We start from the raw sequence: 9110 nt of genomic DNA on the forward strand, positions 1-9110 counted from the left end.
GCGAGGGGAGGGGAGGCGAGGGGAGGCGAGGCGAGGGGAGGGGAGGCGAGGCGAGGGGAGGGGAAGGGAGGCGAGGCGAGGGGAGGGGAGGCGAGGCGAGGGGAGGGGAAGGGAGGCGAGGCGAGGGGAGGGGAGGCGAGGCGAGGGGAGGGGAAGGGAGGCGAGGCGAGGGGAGGGGAAGGGAGGCGAGGCGAGGGGAGGGGAGGAGAGGGGAGAAGGCTAGACACACACTGGGAGAAGATGCTTGCCACACACATAACCAGTGAAGTAGTAGAATCTGGAATACACAAAGGGCTCTGAACAAAAAATAGAAAAAAAAAAAAAAAAAGACACAAGGGATGGGACTGAAGGGTTTACAGAAGGCGGTAGATGAAGAGGTTCCTACTAGAGAGTCATCAGCCATGGAACAGAGCAACACTGTGGCCTACAAAGGGACTAAATTTAGCAACTTGGTCTCATTCATTGTGAATACAGATAAGATACAAGATGACCAGGAAATTTGAATATCAAACAAATAATTTTTTTTTTAGTTTTAAGTATGTCTCATGTATATTTTGGACATAGTTAGGCTAAAAATATTTAAAACACACAAACTAAAAAATTATTTGTTGTCTGTCTGAAATTTGACTGTACTGAGTACCCTGTATTTTTATTTGCTAAGCCGGGCAACCCTAATTATGAACTTCTTGTTATTTTCAAAGAAAATGTCTTTTGGCTTGTAAGTCAAAACCAATTATACAGCACATAAAAAGAACCATTTTATAATAGTAAGGCTTTCTTGCAAATGGCAGGGCATAAAAATACCAGAAAAGTTAGAGATACAGGAGCTTGGAATGGTGGTGTGCACCTATAGTTCCAGCTACTGGGGAGGCTGAGGCAGGAGGACCACTTGAACCCAGGAGTTCAAGACCAGCCAGGGCAATATAAAGAGACTCCCATCTCAAAAAAAAAAGGTTGAGGTGTGAAATCAGTCAAACTTTAGTTTGAACCCCAGCTCTGCCACTTGCTAAGTCTAGAGTAACTTACTCACCTTTTTCTGTGTTGCTCTCTTTATAAATGAAGGGCCTACCCTCATGGAGCTGTTGTAGTAAATGAGGTAAGATGTGTTGTAAGTGCTTGGCATGGTGCCAGGCACAACATGTTGTGCTCCTGATAATATTAATCATTCTTATCCTTGCACTGGGGTTTCTTAAAACTAAAAACTAGAATAAGATAGATAGCATTTTGGTGACCAAGAATGCATCCTCATTTCTGGAATATTTGAGACAAAGTCAGAGGCAGAGGCTCCCCGCCTCTGTCCCCTCCCATCCCTCACTGCTCCAGATTCCCTTACTGCTCAAGAGCTAGAAGGCATAAAAGGGACAAGATAACCTCCAAGATCCTCCCAACCCTAGGATTTGATGGTCCTTGTTTGCTGAGTAACATTAGGTTCCCGATGGCGGTAGCTCTTAGTGGCTGTGACTGAGGGAGGTGTCAAATTACATTCTACAGTGTGAGTTCAGTTATGGGGATTCACTCTGAGGCTGTAAAACATGTTATTTATATTTCTACTCTGGAAAATACAGTGTCCTATTCTTTCTAACTCTTATTCATAGCTCAGATTGTCACTGAGGATCCAGAGAAAGCAACACACATAATGAGTTGCGGGCCTGGCCAAGATCTCAGAGACTCCAAGAGCAACACATTGTTTAACGTACAGAACTCTTTCTCTCGATCCTTTTCCTTTTCCTTTTTTTCTTCCCGCCCTCCCGATCACTCTAACTCTATATGCTACATGAAAGATATTTTTGTTAATGTAGTCACAGGTCCAACTAACGGGCAATTATTGTCAGCACACATTCATTTTAAGAATGTGAGGCCAGGTGTGGTAGCACACACCTCTAATCCCAGCACTTTGGGAAGCCAAGGGGTGCAGATCACTTGAGCCCAGGAGTTCAAGACCAGCCTCAGCAACATGGCTAAACTCCACTCTACAAAAAATTATCTGGGTATGGTGGCACACACCTGTAGTCCCAGCTACTTGGGAGGCTGAGGCACGAGAATCACTTGAGCCTGGGAGGCAAAGGTTGCAGTGAGCCGAGAACACATCACTGCGCTCCAGCCTGGGCAACAGAGCGAGACTCTGTCTCAAAAACAAAAACAAATAAAAAGAATGTGATTGACAAATAATGATGATATTGCCAATCAGGGGGGAAAAAAGTTTACATAAAAAAAAAAAACAAAACAAAACCTGTCACCAGAATAAGAAATAAAGTATCCAGAACAGACATTATCATACTCTGCATCAGTGGCTCTATAGCACCAAATGATCTGAAACTCCTTGAAGGAGGAACTAGATGGGTAGGTGTTGGTGCAACCACAGGCCCTGACTTACATGGTGGCCATCCTTTAGAAGACAATTTTTCACAGCATGGCAGAGAGACCCAGAATTTAAACTCAGCCGTCACTCAGGAGGAGTAAAGAAGTGACAGAATTGAGAGCTGGAGCTACACAGGGGCTTCCAGTGATGTCAGCATCTGGTGGGTTTTCACCAGGGGGTTTATGGCACTCCTTGCTCAGTTTCACTCTTTCTCCATTATAGAAGCCTCAGACATTTCCAAACTAATTCAGTTGAGTGCTCAGAAAAACATCAAGCCAGCTGGGCGCCGTGGCACACACCTGTAATCCCAGCACTCTGGGAGGCCAAGGTGGGTGGATCACCTGAGGTCAGCCTGGCCAACATGGTGAAACCCCATCTCTACTAAAAATACAAAAGAATTAGCCAGGTGTGGTGGCGCGTGCCTGTAATCCCAGCTACTCTGGAGGCAAGGGCAAGAGAATCGCTGGAAGCTGGGAGGCAGAGGTTATAGTCAGCCAAGATAGCGCCATTGCACTCCAGCCTGGACAATAAGAGCAAAACTCCTTCTCAAAGTAAAAATAAAAAAGAAAAGCATCAAACCTGTTTTAGAATAGATAAGCAGCCTTTCTTTGCAGGCTGAAGTCATCTCATTCTTACTTGGCCAGTCAGCCTGCAAATATAAGCAAGCTGGCCAGATCCTTAGCACACCAGAAGGTACCCCAGCTTAACAGCACACCAGAAGATACGCCAGCTTAATGGTTCCAAATAGTGTCATGTCAAGTCATGCTGCAGAGACTCTGTCAGAGCTCCAGCAGAACTCATGAAATTATATAACAAATAATGCTCTCCCTTCCAGCCTGGAGTAGCAGAAAGAGGTGGCGCTGCGATTAAGAGTCCTGTGCAAGAGCTTAACTTAGGGCCTCTACCTTCTTATAAGAGGTGGGCAGGATAATCCCTGCGGTCCCTCATTGTTTGGACATTCTATGGCATGCACTGTGTCACGGAAAAGACAGCCCTGTCTTCACTCCCAGATGCAGATTCTGATGGCTTACTCAAATACGGTAATATTTTGTTATCGTTTCCTTTTTCCTTGGGAGAAAAGAAGAGAGGAAAGAAAAGGAAGGGCAGAGAGAGAAGAGCCTTTAGAAATCAACAAAATTAACACCATAAAACACAAAGCCATGCTTTTTAGAGTTGCTCAGCTGCTGGGACAGGAATAAAGCAGCCCCCCTGCAATGCAAGAGGCTGTATAAAAGGCATTCTAAGGCCACGCGCGGTGGCTCACGCCTGTAATCCCAGCATTTTGGGAGGCCGAGGTGGGCAGATCACAAGGTCAGGACTTAGAGACCCGCCTGGGTAATATGGTGAAACCTTGTGTCTACCAAAAACACAAAAATTAGCCAGGTGTGGTGGCACGTGCCTGTAGTCCCAGCTACTCAGGAGACTAAGGCAGAAAAATCTCTTGAACTTGGGAGGTGGAGGTTGCAGTGAGCCGAGATTGCACCGCTGCACTCCAGCCTGGGTAACAGAGCAAGACTCCATCTCAAAAAAAAAGGCATTCTGTCACGTGGCCATGATTCTGATCTCACCTCGTTGTCAAATCCAACTTGTATATTCAAAGTGAAATGCAGGATGCCACCGACAACATGCCTGGAGGCTCAGAGGTCTCCAGTGAGCTGGAAAACAAGACATCACGTTCTTCCCTGCCCCTGCCCCAGAAAGATTTCCTGGCTTCTCAGCCTCTGTTTCCTAATCTAAAACCACCTCTGGAGTGTCACTTGGATGGTTAATGAAAACATCATTCATTTACCCAAAATGAGTGTTTTGCTAAAAGAATATAAGATCCTGAACACTGTTTAATTTTTTTTTTTTGAAACGGAGTCTCACTCTGTTGCCCAGACTGGAGTGCAATGGCAGGATCTCAGCTCACTGCAACCTCCACCTTCCTGGTTCAAGCAATTCTCCTGCCTCCGCCTCCCGAGTAGTGGGGCTTACAGATGTGCACCAGCATGCCCAGCTGATTTTTGTATTTTTAGTAGAGATGGTGTTTCACCATGTTGGTCAGGCTGGTCTTGAACTCTTGACCTCAGGTGATCCACTCGCCTTGGCCTCCCAAAGTGGTGGGATTACCAGCGTGAGCCACTACTCCAGGCTGAAAAGTATTTAATTTAACAAAAGGTGGACAATCCTTGCCAATGCAGGAATGTTTCAGTGTGCCCCTTTTCCCACCAACTGAGAGAAGAGAAAAGAAAGTTTTCCTGAGGGTTTGGGGAGGAGTTTCCTTCTTGTTTCCATCACTACAGCCAGACAACTGCCTCCAAACTGCCTGTGATCACTACAGCAATGTTAATTATTACTGGAAAATGAAGAGAAAAATCATTTAGCCCTGGGATCTATGTGACCATGGGTGCAACATTCAAATCCACTTCAGTTCAAAAGGATTTCCAGGGGAAAATTCCACTCTGTGCTCCCCAAGCCATCACTTTCCTGGCTGCCTATCACTCACCCCCAGAGCTTCCTCCTCCACTCACCCTAACTGCCCAATCAAAGAGCAGCCTCAGGTCCCCACCCAGGTACAGACAACATCCCAGGTCACACACCTCCGGGCAGCTTCACATCTGGAAGGGACGAGAACTGGAACGGTCATTCCGGATATTTTCTTTCCTGCCTACCTGGGGACTAAGGCTGTGTGTGTGTGTGTGTGTGTGTGTATCAGAGTGTTTTTCATGTTTACATGAAGTTTCCATCCAGAACAAAACAAAATTTCTCCCATTAAAGAGAAAAGGTCCCCAAAGGCAGTGATTCTCTAAATATGTGCCTCAGGATATGTTATGAGCAAAAATGCTCTTTGGTTTTATATCAAAAGACAGTTTAGGGCTCACGCCTGTAATCCCAACCCTTTGGGAGGCTAAGGTAGTGGATCGCTTGAGTCCAGCAGTTCGAGACCAGCCTGGGCAGCATGGCAAGACCCTGTTTCTACAAAAAATAAAAAAAATCTCAACTACTCAGAGGCTGAGGTGGAAGGATCACCTGAGCCTGGGGAGGTTGAAGCTGCAGTGAGCTGTGATTGTGCCACTGCACTCCAGCCTGGGTGACAGAGTGAGACCTTGTCTCAAAAAAGAAAGAAAAAAGAAAGAGAACGAGAGAGAGAGAGAGAGAAAGACAGAGGAAGGAAGGAAGGGAGGGAGGGAAGGAAGGAGGGAAGGAGGAGCTTAACATTTTTCTTTTTGAGGGACTCACTCTGTTGCCCAAGCTGAGTGCTGTGGCACGATCATGGCTCACTGAAGCCTCAACTTCCTGGACTCAAGCAATCTTCATGCCTCAGCCTCCCAAGTAGCTGGAAGGTGCTCACCACTATAACCAGCTAATTTTTTATTATGTGTAGAGACAGGATCTCACTATGTTGCCCAGGATGAAACTTAACTATCTTAAACTGATTTCTGGACTATGACACTTTGCAGGTATGTACCTCTAAGTAATGGATATGGCTTTCAGTGTCACTGAATTTCATTGGACCATGGAACACTTTCTTCTTGCTGTTAACTATGGAGCTAATATTCTTCAGAATATACTCTGGGAAAAGTTGTCCTTGGATGGAGATAATTTCTTCTTTTCCCATTTCCTAATCTCTGATTTAGTAATTACTCTTTTGGAATTGTGGAAGCAGGACTTGATTTAGAAACACAGGTCACCACAGCAACTTGAGATCTGTTGGATGTTCAGTTTGGTAGCCTAAGAATCATTTTCTTATTCTGGTAGCTGAAGAAGAATAGACTGATTTGTCCACCACAACTTCCTCATCAGAAAAGCAGCCTTTGGGCTGGATATGGTGGCTCATACCTATAATCTCAACATGTTAGGAGGCCCAGGCAGAAGGATTGCTTGAGGCCAAGAGTCCAAGACAAGTCTGGGCAACATAATGAGGTCTCATCTCTACAAAAAAAAAAAAAAAAAAAAAAAAAAAAAGCTGGGGGGTCCAGTCAGCAGCCTCCCCTTTTGAACCCCCTCACTTCCCGATGTTCCATCCCCGCTGTCTGCCTTCTCCTGCCACCTCTGCCTTCCACAGCCCGTTTCCATCGAGGAAAAGGAATCGAATCGTAAGTTTGCTATCCAGAACCTCCACTCTTTCAACTCCTTTGCTGATGCAAGGAAGGGTGATGACCTGCTTCCTGCTGGTACTGAGGATTATATTCATATAGAAATTCAACAGAGAAATGGCAGGAAGACCCTTACTACTGTCCAAGGGATTGCTGATGATTATGATAAAAAGAAACTAGTGAAGGCGTTTAAGAAGTTTGCCTGCAATGGTACTGTAATTGAGCATCCAGAATATGGAGAAGCAATTCAGCTACAGGATGACCAACGCAAGAACATATGCCAGCTCCTTGTAGAGCTTGGACTGGCTAAGGACAATCAGCTGAAGGTTCATGGGTTTTAAGTGGTTGTGGCTCACTGAAGCTTAAGTGAGGATTTCCTTGCACTGAGTAGAATTTCCCTTCTGTCCCTTGTCACAAGTTTTAAAACCTCCACAGCTTGTATAATGTAACCATTTGGGGTCTGCTTTTAACTTGGCCTAGTGTAACTCCTTCATGCAATAAACTGAAAAGAGCCAAAAAAAAAAAATAAAAAAAAAAAAAAAAGGTCAGGGGGAGCAGGCTTTTATCTCAGAAACCCAAGATCTCCAAGAGGAGAGAGACTTTAGCATTGTCCTGGAGCCCCTTACTTTTTCCAAGTACCTATGAGACAACTCATTTGAACTTCCTCCTCTTGGGCTCTGCAACTTACCAGTGGATATACTTAAATGGAATACAGATGGGGTTTTAATTTTATGCAGTGGCTCTCAAAGTGCAGTTCCCGGACAAGAAGCATCAGCAGCACCCGGAAACTTGTTAGAACTGCCCCTACTCCCAGATAATAAGAATCCGAAACTCTGGGAACAAAGATTGAGCAGTCTTGTTTTAAAAAGCCTTCCAGGTGATTCTGTTGCATGTTAAAGCTTGAGAGCCCCTGACCTTGAGAAATCCTCTTTTACATTTTCATTTATTCATTCTGCAAATATTTGCTGAATACTGGGGCTAGAGCAGTGTTCAAGACAAACAAAGTCTTTAACCAAAGGAACTAAAAAATAAACAGTAAACAAACACCGAAATGAAATTGCTAAAGTTAGGGTGGTAGGCAAAATGAATGAGGGAGGACAATTTAAATAGAGAAGTCCATGAGATCTTCTCAGAGGAGGTGATACCTGAACTGAGACCTGAAGAAGCAGAATGAGCCGGAGAAAAAGCATTCAGACAGGTAGGACAGCCATGTCAAAGCCTCTGAGATGAGAAAGGGTTGAGGGTATTAGAGGATGAGAGAGGCCAGAGAGTAGGAATAAATTAGACTGGAAGATGCAGATTCCCACACACCCCATCCAATGAGCTGCTTATTCAGCAGGTTCAAGAATCTGCATTTTCACAAGCTCTTAAGAAATTCTGATACCCACTAAAGTTTGAAAGCCACTGTCCTGGCTGGGCACCGTGGCTCATGCCTGTAATCCCAGCACTTTGGGAAGCCAAGGCGGGCGGATGGTCCGAGGTCAGAAATTCGAGACCAGCCTGGCCAACATGGTGAAAGCCCATCTTTACAGAAATACAAAAATTAGCTTGGCGCGGTGGCAGATGTCTGTAATCCCAGCTACTCAGGAGGCTGAGACAGGAGACTCGTTTGAACCCAGGAGGCGGAAGTTACAGTGAGCGGAGATAGCTCCACTGCACTCCAGCCTGGGCAATAGAGCGAAACTCAGTCTCAAAAAAAAAAAAAGAAAAGAAAAGAAAAGAAGACCGCTGTCCCCCTAAAGTCACACAGCTATGGAATGTCAGAGCCGAAGGGGCAGCACAACTAAGAGATATAAAACTGCAGATCAGGCTCCATGCTTAGCAAGTGGAAACCTGATATTGTGGCCTCTATCCAGTGCCCTTGTCTCTAAGAAAAGGTGCCCAGATATCAGCACTGGGCCCAACCTTGCTGATTTCCTCAGCTGGTCAGTCAGTGAAGTTTGCTACTAGGATTTCCTGAGGGAGATTCGCTGCGTGCCCACTGCACACACGCCTCTGGACATTTGTCCAGGGAAAAAACAAGCGTGCTAAACATTGTGATCCCTAGACGACCCCTCTGACTACCCAAAGAGATCTAGCTGGAGAGCAAAACAGCAAGCAAAGTGGACCGACCATAGCCAACATGGACCCAAATTTGAACAAGCTGGGGGAGTGGCCTCTGCCGGGACTGTGACATGGGGAGGAGGGTATCACTTCCTGAGTTCCTGATCAGAGGAAGGGAGGATCCCTATCTCTTGGCAGGTGCTCCATAAATGGCAGTTGGATGTTGAAAGAAGGATTAACAAAGGACTAAAGCAGTTGGGGATACGGGACTGTGAGAGGTAAAGGGTTTCTCTATATAGATTGGATCGTCAGGTCCTCAAAGAGAACAGAACACTTAGTTCACCCACCTTTCCACCACATGTGCCCAGCAAGAACCTTAGCGTTGGCCTCTTGTGTGATTTCATGGTCCCTAATACTGTTATCCAGGTGCTAGGCAGCTGTGCCCATTCCAGGCTCTAATCAAAGAATGAGGCAAAGCTGCAGAGAATGAAGGCACTTTTACTTAGATTAAGCTTGCTATCTGTGTTGCACTGTATAATTTTTCAAGCATTTTTGCTTCTATTAGCTCATAATTCTGCCTGGAAAGCTCTTCCCTGTTTGATGGGCTTGTGCTTTCTCAGCTTGCGGAAGGA

At 45.6% G+C, this 9110-nt stretch overlaps 1 pseudogene; it reads left to right on the plus strand.

The window, feature by feature from the left end:
- LOC111536899 overlaps positions 1-6776 on the plus strand; it is a 24015-nt pseudogene extending 17239 nt beyond the window's left edge.
- The last annotated feature ends 2334 nt before the right edge of the window (positions 6777-9110 follow it).

The sequence above is a fragment of the Piliocolobus tephrosceles genome, chromosome 1 (genome assembly GCF_002776525.5).
Source record: "Piliocolobus tephrosceles isolate RC106 chromosome 1, ASM277652v3, whole genome shotgun sequence".
NCBI classification, from domain to species: domain Eukaryota; kingdom Metazoa; phylum Chordata; class Mammalia; order Primates; family Cercopithecidae; genus Piliocolobus; species Piliocolobus tephrosceles.